At 45.6% G+C, this 13975-nt stretch overlaps 1 protein-coding gene across 6 annotated transcripts in view; it reads left to right on the plus strand.

Annotated features, from left to right (window-relative positions):
* The first annotated feature begins 274 nt into the window (after positions 1-274).
* The window catches only part of EHF (ETS homologous factor), a 42793-nt gene continuing 29092 nt past the window's right edge, over positions 275-13975 (plus strand). For 2 of the 6 annotated variants that reach the window (XM_004311105.4, XM_019948042.3), the window contains exon 1: positions 275-428. The gene's annotated coding sequence lies outside the window, so the exon portion shown is untranslated. Of the gene's footprint in view, positions 429-4360; positions 4429-10838; positions 10862-13975 lie in introns of those variants that run through there. The other 4 variants (XM_019948040.3, XM_019948039.3, XM_033860465.2 and 1 more) reach the window with 4 other exon arrangements.

Raw genomic sequence — 13975 nt, forward strand, 5'->3', positions numbered from 1 at the left:
AAACAGTCTCTAAGTTAGAAAGAACAGTCACCACCAAATCAATTCCTCATCCATTAACAGGTTGTCTCTGTTCTCGAGACACAGGCATAACCTGGTTAGACCTGTTTTGTTTGAACACTAACGTGTGAGTTGGCCAAATGCAAATGAGCAAATGTTTGTAATCCTTTATTTTATTTTTTTAAAGGGCCCAGCAGCCAATCAGAAGAGGGGGAAGTGACTTAGGGAATTCCCGGTTGGTGGCTTATTGCTTAACATCCTACAAAATGATTTAAAATTATTGTCATGTGCATTGATCTTCACTCTGATGAGAGCTCAGACGTGATAACACTCCTGGTTCCCTGTAGGAGCTGGCGTGAGGGCTGCTTGCTACCTTCCCTCCATCCCCTACAGCTATTGGATTTCCCACCCAGAATCTTTAGGTAAATGAGGTAAGTCCTTACTTTTAAACCTTCTTTTGAATCTGGAATTCAAACACCTGAGTGAAAAGAGAAACCTGCCTTGAATCAGACAGGTGAAAATAAACCAGACTCCCGGAGGCAGCTGGCAGGAAGCGAAGCTCACCTCAGCTGTGCTTTCCTCACTGGGTTGTCTTAGGATATTATTTTGGAGGGCAGCCGGGTGACTTTGGCTGTTATCTGTGAACTCCCTGTATGGAGTCTGGTCTTTGATCACTGTGAATTTAAAAGCCGCCTGGTTTCCCTCTCTTTCTGTGACAAAGCCATTTCCCTGGATTGAATTCTGAAATTCTGAAAGCTGGGGATAGGATCTTCTCAGTGAAGAACTGTTTGGCTGAATAGCTACTGGGGCTCAGGGCACATGTTCTCACTTTCTAGAGATGTCTTCTCTTGGTAGTTTTTCTGACTCATTACATTAGTTGTAGAGAAAGGCAGATTATCTTCAGTATATTCTGGTGTTTGAAAATGGCTGGAAACAGGCAAGGGTGTGTGTATGCACCCACATTGGAAAAAATGGTCAGGCAGCCCAGGTAGGGAAGGGTATTGGGGAGAGCTGCACATCTCTGTCCAGAAAACAAAAAAACAAAAACAATTTTGGCAAAGAGTTTTGTCATTTCACGTGGGGACAAACTAACCCTTTGTTTGTTCCATGATGGGATACTATGACCAGACAGCCAGATGTGAGTCAGCAGCCCCAAATGCCCTCTAAGACAGGGGTTCTTTTGATTTTGTTTGGACACGATGGAGAAGAACTGGCCTACGTGTGGATAGAACTGGAAACAGTGGGGAGTTAATCTTCTTGCTGGTAAATGACAACGCCGAGTCAGGAAATTGACATTCTCAGCATCCGTCTTTGCCAAGATTTAGGATACTCCTACGATTGTGGGTGCATGTGTCTTGTTATGATGAAGCATAAGCTTCTGTGAGTCTAAGTTCACAGGTGTCTTGCTGGTTATCTGCACTGACCTTAGTAACAGGCATAAAGTGAGTGAGTGTTTGGACTTGAGAACTTTTCAGTGGAAGGTCTAATTCAGGAGTTGGTTCTATAGGCATGGCTGCGAGGATATGTTTAGATAGAGCCTTTCACTGCATAAAAGCAGAGTTGGGGATCAAGAGTGGCCATGCGCTAATTCCACTGAGGTCAAGGGAAGAGTTGATTTCCAACAGGAGAGATGAAGTTGTGTTATTGGGTAGAACTTCAGGCGTAAGAGATGCTACCAGGAAAGGCTGTTAAGAGATTTTAAGAATGACTTTATGGAGCTCTATAACAGTGAATAATCTTTCATTCTTAAAAAGGAAAAGAATGACTTTAATAGCTGCATTGGGAGTTGGCAGAAGCCTGCATTTATCCTCTTTTTGAGACCTAGAATTCTGAGACTATGAAATAACTCATCAATTCCATCGTATAATCTGAAGTCGGGTAGGATCACATTATTCCCACACCATCACTCATGGCTTATATGGATAGACTTTAAAAAACAGTGGGAACATGGAATGAGGGTCATTTGGAAGTGTGTGATCACACTTGAAAAAATAATAAATATAATGGAGATAATCCTCCATGTTTCCAAACCATTTTACAGAGGCATTTTATTTATTTATTTATTTATTTATTTTGCGGTACGCGGGCCTCTCACTGTTGTGACCCCTCCCGTTGCGGAGCACAGGCTCCGGAGGCGCAGGCGCAGCGGCCATGGCTCACGGGCCCAGCCGCTCCGCGGCATGTGGGGTCTTCCCGGACCGGGGCATGAACCCGTGTGTCCTAGCATCGGCAGGGGGACTCTCAACCACTGCGCCACCAGGGAAGCCCCAGAGGCATTGCAGAAGAAAGTAACTTTGAGGGAACAACCGTGCTGTAAGTTCTCTTGTGTTACTGTTCAAGATGGCGGCGTTAGTCGAGACCTTTTTAGGGTGGTTGTGGGTAGGGTGATGCCTTTGATCCAGGCCTCACATGTATGAAAGATCTCAAATTCAATTATATTTGTTCTTTTGTGTTAAAAAGCATCTATTTGTTAAATTCAAACAACCCCCTTTTGATTTTTTCCCCCATTTTTTAAACATACTGTGAGCTCCCCCAAATGGAAATGCCTTGGGCCTCTCTGGACCTCTGAGAAGCCCTACATTCACACTCATGATTCCACCTTTATGCTCCCATTAATTTACCAACTTTATGCAGATCTTCGTTCATTACCTTTTTGACAACTTCAAAGGCTGAGACAAAACGGAAAGTGAGAGGTTAAAATATTTACTCAACTGCACTCAGTTAGCTAATTGGAAACTGGAAGGAGCTCATGTCAGGTCCTAGGCCGGAAAGTGAGTGCTTTGGGTCAAAGTTCATTTCCAGGAAGTAGAATTTAGCTTTCTGGAATCTTGTAACGTTTTACTTTTCCTCATCCCCACCTATACCTCCGCCTCCAAATTAGAGTTAGCACTGGGCTGTGTGCTTTGCTTTCTGAAAACTCAGTGTAGGAACCCTGTTTAATGTTAAAGCATCAAGCCCAGCCGTAGAGGTTTATACAAATCGTTAAAGAGTGATTCAGTCTTTCCCCCCTTTCCTCCAGTTGGAGTCCTCCTTAAGTCCTTTTGAACAGGTGGGATTTTCAAAGACCTCTGGGAGATGGGGTAGGGTGGATACCAAGAACGCCGTGGTAGAAATTGCTAACACACTTGAGAAGCAACGCCACGGTTTTAAGGAATCAAATATAAAGTCGGAAGCTGATTTTCGGTGATACCTTTTTCTGCCGTTTCAGCCTAGTTCTCTCGTTAGGGTCCCTCTCCGGTAGAATTTAAGTGACAATCATTTCTGTTGTGGGAGGGGCCAGTCGGGAGGATTGGGCTCCATGTAGCCTTGGTGTTTGAGACCACGCTTCTAATCCTGGCTTTGTTACTGGGTAACTGACCCTGCGGGGCTGTCAGCCTGGGTGAGCCACACCGGCTCTGTCTGAGCTGGGGGTTGTCACCTGAAGACAGAGGCAGGGAGGCAGCCGTATGGTGCTGGAGTTCTCTTAAATCTATTGCTGAATAACTGAAGAGACAGGGAAGATAATAAACTTTAGTTAATATTTTCTTATCTAATTTTTCATAATAGGATTTTAAATCATCGGATTCGTTTTGAGGAGCGGCAATTGTGCTCCTATTAGATATATGTGACTATTACGTTTATTTAAATCGGACAGGGTTTTAAAGCCCAGACTATTAAGTTGTGCAGGAAACAAAGAGTGCAGTGGGGGAGGATGGCTTCCCACAGCAGCTAATGTTAGGATGGGACATATGTTCAAGCTGAGTGGTTTTGATGTCGGGAAGCTGAGATGTGCTGGAGTAGAAATTTCCATGGATCCCTCAGAGTTATTTGATAAAAAACTTATTGGACTTCAGAGGGGGAAAAAAAAGATATTTCTTTAAGAATCTTCCTTGAAGAATTCCAGACTCACGTTTTTGAGTGATTGGAGCATGGTGTGGGCAAGGCAGGGTGCAGGACAGTCAGGCGACTGGCAGTCAGGAGACCTGGTTTTGTAGTCCCAGCAAAGCTGTGCTCCCAGAGCAGTACACTCCACCTCTCTGGGCTTTTGTTTCCTCATTTGGACAAAGGAGTTTGAACCCGATCATCCGTAAGGTCCACTTCGGCCCTCGGAATCTGATGACCCAGGGAAACTAGCTATGCCTAGAGGTCGGCAGGTTTAGCTCGTGTCTGTGAAAGCTGAGAATGGGGTGGGAGATGCCTTCCTAAGGATGAGACAGGAAAGAAGACCAGTAGGAGCCCTTAAGTGGCTTCCTTGGGGTCTTCAGAATTTTGGCCAAGGGATGTACCTGGTGGAGGTACTAAAGACTAGATACCTTTACTAGGGGTGCTTGAGCTGTTCCCATGACAACATCCCATCTTTATCAATTGCCTCATTTATCTGAAGTTGGTGCCAGTGTAGAAGTGGATGCAACTGACTGCTTTGTGACCCCCGGGAGCCACTGGTGTCCACGGGTAGGCACTCTAATGCTGTCTTCTGTAAAACACGAAAGCAGCCGGCTGAAAAGTGAATGCTCAGGACCCCGTGGAGGCTGCTCAGTTCATCTGACTGTCCATGAATTATTGGGTAGATTGGATGGACATGGACTCACTTCTCCGAGAGGAAGACCCGGGGGGTCATCAGAAGGGGAACGTGGCTGGCCAAGCCACTGGGCAGCCCACCTGGAGAGCCTGGTCTTCCCAGAGGCCCTTGGCGCGAATCTGGAGCAACCAAAGCTTGCAATAGGGTCGAGCGGGATGGCCCATTTAAAGAGGCTACCAGGGTTTTAATTGGCCTTGTTTTAAAAGAGATACCTTGTAAAATACTTCTTTGAAAATGGATTCCACTAGCACCTAAGCACACTCTGTCTTCGGTTTGTTTTATGGGGCTGAGCCCCTTGTTCTGGTTCATTGGATTCACATTTTCTCTTCTCTTCCAATCTTCCCCCACACCCCGGCCCTTAGAGCCTCCTTCCTGTCCTTTCTCAGGAGCATCTTCATTGTTATTAAGGGTATCTGCCTATTTATTTAAAATGTGGCCAGCAGAGGTGCATTCCAAACCTGCTTTCTGATGGAAACCAAGCCCCAAATCAAAAGGAGCCAAAATGCTTCCTATAATATTTTGATTATTGGACTATTAGACCACCTCTTGAACCCCACTATTAAAGTAACTATTTTTACTTTCGTAGGACCTTCTCTAGATGTACAATTTCTTTGATGTGGTTGTAATTGTGTTGAATTCAAAATTTCCTATTCTGTCACATCCCCCTCACTCTATATTATAGACACCACATAAACAATCTTGGGGGCTAAATCTTTATGGGTCCAATTGTGGATCTGAGAAATTTTAGTCTGCCTGCCAGCCCTTTCTTTGCCTGATGCAGACTTCTTCCAAAAGTCAATATATTGAGTCTTTTTTGGAATATGAAGAAGGTCTTCTACTTTTGTGTATGACAGTGGAGCTTGGAGCATATGACTGTCTCATAGAGATTTTTTGGGGGGGAGTCCCTCTTGGGAACCTTTAAAAAATTCCCTCAGTAGGGCTAATGATATATCCTATTGGATGAAGTAAGTGGGGTCTGAAAGGTGAAGATTATTTCAGCCTTGTCTCCAGGGTGACTACTGATAAGATGTTTTCTTTGCAACAGACTTTAGTTTATTATTTTTTAAAATAAATTTATTTATTTTATTTATTTATTTTTGGCTGTGTTGGGTCTTCATTGCTGCATGCGGGCTTTCTCTAGTTGCGGCAAGAAACTAGAGAAAGCCCTAGTTTCTCTTTGTTGCAGTGCACGGGCTTCTCATGGCGGTGGCTTCTCTCGTTGTGGAGCATGGGCTGTGGGCGCACTGGCTTCAGTAGTTGTGGCACATGCGCTCAGTAGTTGTGGAGCATGAGCTCTAGAGCATAGGCTCAGTAGTTGTGGCACACGGGCTCAGTAGTTGTGGTGCATGGGCTTAGTTGCTCCGCGGCATGTGGGATCTCCGCGGACCAGGGATCGAACCCGTGTCCCCTTCATTGGCAGGTGGATTCTCAACCACTGCACCACCAGGGAAGCCCCTGCAAAGAACTTTAGATTTGGCCCAAATTCAGCCTCTGTCTCAATTACGTCCACTGAGAAAAACAGAGAGCACCTAACTTACCTTTCACTTGTCTTAACTCCATTGGCCAGAGGCTGTGGACTGAGGAGCGTTGGTGAAGAGTAGACTTTGGCTGCTTATGTATCTGAAGGAGCAGGGGGCTATGAGTTTTTGTTGCCTGGAAGCAGCTGGAATGTGGTACAAAGAACATGGAGGTTAGAGTCAGGATACCTGGGTTCACCTTCGACTCTGCCACTGAGTAGCTGAGTGACTTTGGGTGAATTATGTAGGCTCAAGAATATATATTCCTCATCTGGAAAATAGGGTTAATAATATCTGCACAGGCTGTTGTAAGGATTAAATTAGACAAAGATTCTGAAAGCACCTGGACAAATGCTTGTGAGGAAACAATTAGTAATTTGTGGAACGGAATTGGAGGGTCAGTGCTCAACATGGGTGTTTTCAGTGAGGCGCTATTGAGTAGGAGTGGCTGATAATAATTCTGGAATTTTGTTTTTCAAAATGATCAATGTTGGTTCTGCACTGTGACCTTGGGAAAGAACTGCAATGGGGTTTTCAGTGGGGAAGGTGGGCAGCAGGGAGATGGGATGAGCCATGTGAAGCCGAGAACTCCAAATGGAGCCTTGGGTTGAACTGGCTGCAAACCACCACCCATGGCAGTTCCAAGGAAGACCTGGAGTAGGTACATAGCACGTTTTTATCCCGTCTTGATGCCTGGCATGTAGGGGCCTCCAGGGGAAACTGATCTCCCTCCCAGCAGTTCACATGGTTAACCGCAACTTTATATATGTTGCTCAACCCTTAAATTCTTTTTTTTTTTTTTTTTTTTTTTTTGCGGTACGCGGGCCTCTCACTGCTGTGGCCTCTCCCGTTGCGGAGCACAGGCTCCGGACGCGCAGGCTCAGCGGCCATGGCTCACAGGCCCAGCCGCTCTGCGGCATGTGGGATCTTCCCAGACCGGGGCACGAAGCCATGTCCCCTGCATCGGCAGGCAGACTCTCAACCACTGTGCCACAAGGGAAGCCCATCCTTAAATTCTTGAGTGCCTCCAGATACCTACTGGCCACTGCAGCTAAGGCATTACTTACACTGGGTATTCTAGAGGCTTTAAAAAAATTCCTGGGCTTCCCTGGTGGCGCAGTGGTTGAGAGTCCACCTGCCGATGCAGGGGACACGGGTTCGTGCCCCGGTCCGGGAACATCCCACATGCCGCGGAGCGGCTGGGCCCGTGAGCCATGGCCGCTGAGCCTGCACGTCCGAAACCTGTGCTCCGCAATGGGAGAGGCCACAACAGTGGGAGGCCCGCGTACCGAAAAAAAAAAAAAATTCCTACTTATTTGCCAAGGCACTATAGGGTCTGCCTCCTGTGAATTGTTCAGCTGAGGCTTCTGGCCATGTGGAAGTGGTCTCAAGAGGCTATTTGAATTGAACAAGCAGTCCTTGCTGTAAACCGGCAAGGGTTCCTAACCTGGGATCCAAAGATGTCTTAGTGTCCATGGGGAGAAGTCAGAGGGTTTGTGAACTTGGATGTGGGAAAAAAATTACATGTTTATTTTCAGTAATCTAACTAAAATTCAACATTCAGTGTGAATTCAATCCAATTTCAATATGAATGTAAGCAAAACTCCCCAGTAGCAATAGCTGTAACTGATTGGCACCAAGAGAACTTGCAGATACTTTCATATCATGTTATACTCGTTACAGACGTCTCAAAATATCACTATTCATCACTTCTTTGATATTACAGAAGTTATTGGACCTGCACTAGATATTCTTGGTTAATGTACTAATACAGAAGCCCATATGTTATTATGATATCACATTTATTTTTAAAGTATTTTGATAATTGTATTTCAAGATAAACTTCCTTTCTAACCTTATTATTTTACTTTGTCATTTTAAAAGCATTTTTTTGAGAAGGGGTCTATAAGCCTCAGCAGACTGCGTAAAATGGGTCCATGGTATAAAGAGAAGGCTAAGAATGCCTAATTTATAGCACTCTCTCGCACAGAGCTAATGAAATGACTTCTGAACAGCAGTAGCTAATAGATGGTCTCTATCGAAATGGGCTGTATTTTCTTCCCACCCATCATTCTTGCCTATGGGTAGCTTTGGAGCTGTTGAGGGACCTTGGCATAATGAAAATAATAATAATAACAACAACAATAATAATACTAGCTAACATTTGTTGAGTGCCTGCTGTAAGCCAGGTGCTGTTACAGACATGTTCAATGTCGTATTTCACTTAATTCTCCTAACTACTTTAGGAGCTTTAGACAGAAAAGCTTTAGACAGCAAAGACTCCCCCTGCCTTCCATGATGATAGAGCAAGGGTTCAGGTGAAGGCAAAAGTTGGGACTGACCCCGGGGACAGGGCCGGTGTCAGTGGGATAGAGCAAATGCAGTCACACAGGGTCCAACACTTAGGAAGCACCTGTGCTTAGTTTAATGCTCTGTTGTGGCTGTCTTGAAATTCTTAATACATTTGGAACAAGGGGTTCCAAATTTTCCCTTGCACCAAGCCCTGCAAATTATGTAGCTGGGCCTCCCTCTGGATGTGATGAAATTATTCAAACTTGTGACAGCTCCTGATGCTGGGAAGCCAGCAAGCCGGGAAGTTGCTGGGAGAGGCCCTACTCATTCTCATCGTGATCATCTAGCTGACCTTGGGTGTTTTGAGTTGGGTCATTTTGTTTGAGTGTCAAAGGTGTCCACTGAAGCAATGGGAGGGATGAATAATTGGCTGGAAGGGATTGGATTCCTTAGAAAACATTTCTGATAGGCAGTTGCTTGCCTTGTTGAGGAGTATTTTCATTTGTTATTTTCCAGAGGGCTTAATCCACAGGCCAGTGAGATAGGAGACGCGGAGCAAAGTGTGTTTTGGAAGGAAAAATGAGACTTGGGTTGCTGAGAGTCTATTGTTCTTGTAGGATGGCACTAAAAAGGAACACGGCTTTCTTGTCTATTGTCATTTAATGACTGCCTGTATGAAGAGAAAACCCTACTTCTTCTAAAGAGGAGATCCTCGAATTCGTGAGAAAATTCAGATATTATTTGTTTCTTAAGTTGCAAAGATGATACTGGAACGAGTCTAATGAAGTTCTGTCTGTGTTTTATGGCTACGTTTTTACAAACTGCTGCAGGGTCATGCGCCTGTTGGAGGATGGGGTGGACTTCCCTAGAGTTCTTCTCTGAGTGATGGAATGCAGGCTCTCAGAGTGACACATTCACAGTCCTCCCCTTGTGGGTGTGACGTCCACAACACAGCAGGTCTGATATCAGGGCCTCTGAGTGACAGCTCAGTCATCAGATGCTTTTCCAAAGGAGGCATAAATTTCCCTTAATTTTTCAACAGTTTGTTTCCTTGTTATTATTATTGCTCTTTTATCATGGCTAATAAGTCTGAGGTGGCTTCAAGCAGCCAAGCCCAACTCCTGAGTCAGTCTGGGCCTTTCAACAGGAAGCCGGGCTGAAGTTTTGACAAATGGATTTGCGTGGTGGTGAACTGGTGCTTCTGTAGCATCCACACTGATGGACACTGAGAGAACTTTCATATTAGGGCACAAGGATGCTTAGTATGCCTCTTGTTCACATTTAGGGAAAAAATTAAAGGATTTGTACTTAAAGGATCTCAACTTCAAAAATAAAAGTAAGCGATCCTACAGAGACATCTTCCTCGTCTTTGGAAATACAAGGATCCATTTTCAAAGCTACAAGAGTTGTACTGCACTTTCCTGCCACACTCCAATACATTTATTATAATATATCCAGTCCATTTACTAGCTCTGTGTCTTCGGGTAAGTTGCCTAACTTCTCTGTGCCTCCTTACCTGTAAAGTGGGGCTAATATTAGTACCAACATTTGAGGCTATTGCAAGGATCGAGTGAGAAAGTTCCTGTAAAGCCTAGCTCAATTCCTGGCACATCGTTAACACTCAATAAATATAAACTATCATCCTCGTCATAATTTTGTCTGTTGTTTTGCAATTATTCAGTCTGTGAGATTCTAAATTGGTGGCTGTTGATCTTTCCTTGGCTGGGTCATCTTAGTCTTTCTCTGGGAAGACACTTGAATCTCAACATGGTCAAATCCATTGTCCCAGTCCATCCCAACCCCTGCCTGGCTGCGGTTCCCACCTCTTACCTCCCTCCACCCTTCCCGCATTCTTGCGTCCTTGGTCTTATTTATTTTTCAGTCAACTGAGGGTGTTGTTAAATCTTTTATTTTTCTGGCTGCCCAGTTTGGTTCCAAGGCGCTCCACTCCCTGCCCTGCTCATGACAAGAATGCTTGGGAATGCTCAGCCAGGCATATCCCTCTTCTGTCGGAACACCTTGTTCGTAACGCTCCTCGAGAAGCGGCGTTTCCGAGGCCTTCCCCCACTGCTGTGACTCCCCCATTAAGCCAGTAGTCTGGTGATAATGAAGGCCCAACAGCCGAGAGAAAGCTGAGGGGAAGCGGTCATCTCGGGGAACAGTGAGCCTGGCCCACGTCCTAGGCTTTCTGCTCAAGGCTTAAAAAGAGATATTAAGAGGCTGCTTCTGCCACTGTGCGTTAAAGGGTGGGTGATGATGCCGCCGCTTAATTAGTATTGTCATGATCTCCATCTGAGTGATTTGTTTAGCTCTTTGTGGCCCTTTTTGGCTTGAGCTCCTCATGGGATATTGACAAACTGTTGAGAAATGAGAGCACGACGATGCTTGAATTAATGCAGGCATCACACTGTGAACATCTTAGGTCCTTTCCACTGGGGACGTGACACATCAAGTCGCTTGGCGGGACGTGAGCGAGTCCATACATCTTGCCTTGGAGGTAGGTATGGCTAACCTCCCTTCCCCACTGGGAAAGCTATGGTCCAGGGACCTGGAGTTTTCGAACTTTGCTTGCCGCCCAGGGCTGGATGAAGAAGTCTTTGGGAGAAGCAGGCTGAGTCTCTGCTTGGGGAGGTACCCATAGGCCACACCTACTACTTGAACCATATTGACTTTCAGAAGTCAACCATTTGGAAGAGTGTGGTGTGGGTTTTGATCATACCCCAGCAGCCCCTTCTCCGCCCTTGTTAATCTGACTCCGGATCTTAACCTGGGCTGGCTGGAGGCTGGCCATGGCATTCTGCAGATCTTGGACACCCCTCAGCGCCCTCACAGAGCCAGCCGATGGAAAAGTACAGTGTCTTCTGGCTCCTTGGCCCTGCCAGCTCTGGCTGGCCTCTTCGATACCACCTTTTCTTCTGAGGGAGTGGGAGGGTAGCATCCAAAGTGAAAGCGTAGGTTTTTCTTTGATTTTTATAGGAAAAACAAATTGGCATGAACGCTCTGTCAAACCAGCTCAGGCTGTTTGGGCAGATGCCTTTCTTTGCTTTTTTCTGTTTATTTTCCAACAAATCAATGCTTAACTGCGTTGTTATTGGAGCAGAGCAACAGGTGCAAAAAAATAACTCTGCTGCCAACTCAAATGCAAAGGTAGGGCTCATACCCTCTGGGAGGTATTCAGAAGATAACAGAAGCCCCTGCCAGCAACGGAATGAACAGCTCTGTTTACGGTGGGTTTTATGTTAACCTGCCCCCAACCCTCCGACACATAAACACGCCATTGTCTCGGGGAGAGACATTCAGCTGTCCAGACAACCAACCGCTTTATTCTGCCCTGAGTGGAGATTGGTTTTGGCTGAAGCTGCTTCGTGTGAAACTCATGGCTGCCAACGCCAGGTCTTGGTGAGGGTTTCCTGTGAAGGTGAGGGCTTGGGGTTGTTGGAGAGAGGAGAATCAGTCCTGTTTTTATTTTTTAGTATTTATTTATTTATTTATTTATTTTTGCTGTACGCGGGCTTCTCACTGTTGTGGCCTCTCCCGTTGCGGAGCACAGGCTCCGGACTCGCAGGCTCAGTGGCCATGGCTCACGGGAGCAGCCGCTCCGCGGCATGTGGGATCTTCCCGGACCGGGGCACGAACCCGCGTCCCCTGCATCAGCAGGCGGACTCCCAACCACTGCGCCACCAGGGAAGCCCATCAGTCCTGTTTTTAAATGGAGTTGAAGTTCTTTCCAAGCTTGGTGATTTCCAAATGCCAGAGCAGCTTGCCAGGCTCTGTCTCCTCTGGTTCCATGGTAACCCCAGCAGGAGATGGCGAATGAGGTCAGACGATTTTGGAAAGAGCTACTGTGGTTTTCAGAAGTGGTGTCCTCTCTGGATAGTCCAATTGAGCAGGGCAGCTTCTGTGTTTTGTTCACTGTTGTGCCCCCAGCTCCCAGCACGGTGCCTAGCATCTAGTAGACAGTCAAGAAATATATATTAATTGGAGGGGATAAATATTTATACCTGTGGGACAAACATTCCTTGATTGTTTCTCTCTGCCGAAGGCTAAGATACTAATTTTCTTCGGTATGAGGTCTGAAATCCAAAGTGGTTAAGTAAACTTTGGAAGAGCTGAGGTGGGGTGGGGGTGGGGGTTGGGATAAGGGGTGACTCAGCCAGCCATGAGATTCCCTTGATGGAAATTATCATTACAAAAATCCTCTGCAAATGCTGGCTTTGTTTGTTTGACCTTCAGAGACTCATACGTGTAAGTTCGTTGAGCACTGTTGCATTGAACCATTTGGTGGTACTGGACATTAGGGACAGCTTTATTTCAAGTTTGCAAATAACACAGTGATAGAATCTCCGCAGATGAACTGGAGCTTGAGTTCTTCGGATTGAATGTATTGTCTCTGACTTTACAAAGCTTTCCTGGTGTTTATGGATGTTTCTTTTAGGGCTGATATCTGCTGGAGTTTGTCATCTTGTTGTGGGAAATCGAGAGAAGGCAAGTAGATGAATCTTTGGCCAGAAGCTCTCAGCTGTGAGAGTGCTTAAGGATTCGTGAAGGGAGGGTCTCAAAAATGTAGATTCCTCAGGAAACTTCAAATTTAACTTCTCCTCAGGTGATGATGATACAGGTGGCCTATAGACCAACCTTTGAGAAACACATGTGCGGCCTCATCAGCCAAGTAGGAGAATAAGGACCATAAGTGTAATCCTCTAGTCCCCATACCTGTACCTTTCCAAAGACCTACGGAGACCTAGGGTTGTAAAAGTAGGCCTGGTTTTTTGTTTGTTTGTTTTTGGATGTTTTTGTTTTTTCTATATGATCTTTACTTTGTGATTATTTGGTTTTAGAATAGAGATCGAGGATTAGTGGGGAGAGAGATCCTGAGGTTCAGGGTGGTGGGGAGGATGGTGAATTCTTCACTGCATTGCCAAACAGAGGTCCTTAATGACCCTCCTGGATGCAGCACGATCCCTACTTTAGGTGCCGACGGAGAGGGACAGTGGGGCCCCTCCTGGTGTCACCATAGGAAAACTAGGCAACACCCATGTCAAGTAAGAACAAGAATAGAATCTCTCAGGCCTTCTCTCAGAAGTCGGAGTAGACTTGTCTCCCATCCCTAACTCCACTGCAAAGTTTTCTTTACATTTCAATCCAACATGAGAGCAAGAGAGTTTTTTTTTTTTTTTTTTTTAAAGATCCACGGTGTCCATAGATCTGCCGGGGTCAGTGGACGGTCTCTAGAGGGCCTGGGGCCCACGAAATACGTGCAAAACCTGGTGTGCGTTTTGAAGAGGAGAAAACCCTAGTTTCCCTTGAGGTCTCAAAAGACTGTGACCTTTTATGCTTCAAAGCTTGCCCTATTTTTCTTAGTTTGTCATATCTGAACGAGATGGATAAAGGCTCCTGGGGTCATGAAAGGTAATCTTGTTTTTTGATCAACTCTGGTGCCTGTCCACTGTCAGTATCTGCATCTTGTCTGCATCCGGCACCGAGACTGATAAAGATCTGCCTCATGCGTATATTTCCAAATGGTTCACAGTCGGTAAAGTGTATCTATAATGGATCAGCTCTTGGCCTCCCAATAGGGCATCATTGCTCATGAAAACGCTTGAAAGCCCAG

This window comes from Tursiops truncatus, chromosome 8 (genome assembly GCF_011762595.2).
Source record: "Tursiops truncatus isolate mTurTru1 chromosome 8, mTurTru1.mat.Y, whole genome shotgun sequence".
Classification (NCBI taxonomy): Eukaryota; Metazoa; Chordata; class Mammalia; order Artiodactyla; family Delphinidae; genus Tursiops; species Tursiops truncatus.